Genomic DNA, 2,059 nt, shown 5'->3' with positions numbered 1-2,059 from the left:
TAAGCGGTAAAAATGGTCTGGAACGTTTATTTACGTAAATAATCCTCCCGATTTAGAGATGCAGCCCGTTGTGAAATGGGTCCTGATGGTTTGTCATTTTGAAAGAGTGGGTTGGGAACCAGTGGGCTGTGACCTCAGAGCGCCATCTAGTGGGCCACAGAGGTACTGCCACATGGTTCGATCAGATAGAAATGTCAATGTTTTGGTAATTTACAAAGTTTCATTTGAATACCACAATGCCAATGTTTTACAACAGTCAGCTAGCTGACGTTCCCTCGGATGCAGTGACACCCTGCGCTAGTAAAAGCTCTAAAGTGTGGGCTGTGGAAATCAGCAAGCCCTATCGTTTCTCACTGAGGGTAAGCAAAATGTTTATTTTGGTCATTACATTAATACATTATTTATAGCACAGTTTGTTTTTTTACAAGTAACCACAGTTGAAAATCAGTGTCCAAACCTGACCTGTTCAAGTCATGTCCAAATAGTCTGCCTGTTGCCACAGGGGTGACAAAATCTCATTTTTGACTTGTGAATTATAACACATTAAGCTGAATTTCTTAGTTCCGATATATGTTGACTCAAATAAAATGCAAATTAGCTAACTAAAGCAACCGTTCTGTTCCCCACATCAACATTATGTCACGTCCTAAGGGGCAGATCGGTGACTCAAGTGCAGACAGACACTGGAGACGAGATGAAGATTAAACTTAAAGTCCTTTACTTAAAAGTCAAACAAACAAACTCAAAACGACTCCAACAGGGAGCGGGCAAAAAACCAAACAGAACACAAAAAATCCAAAATCACAAAAGGCATAGAACTAGTGATGTTACGAGATGTGCCGACGCTTCGAAGCGTGTGTCGAGTAATGGAGGGGGCGTTTCCTTGAAGCGCGTATCGAGGCTTGCTTCATGTAGGGGAGGAGCCAATAATGATGACGTCCGAAGCCTCGCTGCCCGGCTGTACCACGTGACTGCTTCGGGAAGTGGTTCAGAGTTTGCCGGGAGGTTCGACAGCTATATAAACCACTCAGGCTCCATTCAAAATGTGGGTTGTTGGTGGAGAGTTGCGGTCAGTTGAGAGTTTGGATAGTTTGGAGAGAGAGAGATAGTTTGGATCGCGTTTATATAGTTTGGAGAGTTTAGAGAGAGAGAGATAGTTTGGATAGCGTTTATATAGTTTGGAGAGTTTAGAGAGAGAGAGATAGTTTGGATAGCGTTTATATAGTTTGGAGAGTTTAGAGAGAGAGAGATAGTTTGGAGAGTTAGGAGAGTGAGGAGAGAAGGATAGGTGATGGAGCCAGCTAGGAAGAGGAGGATTTCCCCTGTGTGGGAACACTTTGATTTGATAACTCCTAATAAGGTAAGCTAAAGCTAACTCTATTTCAGACACATTAGGTTTGCTTATCAAGAACTGTATTTTTCACAGTTTCTTCTTTTATTCAAAGGTGAGGTGTTTATTGTGCTCCAAGGAGTTGGGGTACAATAACACCTCATCCATGCTAAGGCATCACCGTGCGGAAACTGGAGCGTCACCCAGCCATGGTAAGTCATTACAATATTACAAATGCACCCTGTTCACTTTTGTTTATTGTGCAAATAAAGACAGGTAACAGACACTGTATTTATTCTCTTTTAACCAGCCACCAGAAAAGAAGAGCTGGATGAAGCCCTCGTCTCCATGATAGTGAAGGACACACAGCCCTTCAGTATTGTGGATGATGTTGGATTCAGGGCATTTGTGTTTGCGTTTTTGTGCACGCTAGCATCTTCTGTACCCTGTGAAAGGGTGTTTTCAAAGGCCGGAGAGGTTGTGTCAAAAAAAAGGAATCGTTTAAAACTAAAAACTGTTGAGAAACTGTTATTTCTGAATAAAAATGAATAAAATGTCCCGTGTCCTGTACATCACTGTCCAAGTTACACAAGCATATTCAGTCCCCTCTTCCTAGTTCCACAAGCACTTTCACTGTCCTCTGCCTGCTTAAGCCCATGCCATTTTCCTAAAGTGACATAATAACATTATTACACAACCTGCCATATCATGATACTACCATTTCGGGAA

Source organism: Melanostigma gelatinosum, assembly GCF_949748355.1.
Source record: "Melanostigma gelatinosum genome assembly, chromosome: 21".
Lineage (NCBI taxonomy): Eukaryota > Metazoa > Chordata > Actinopteri > Perciformes > Zoarcidae > Melanostigma > Melanostigma gelatinosum.
This window is presented reverse-complemented; position numbering follows the sequence as displayed.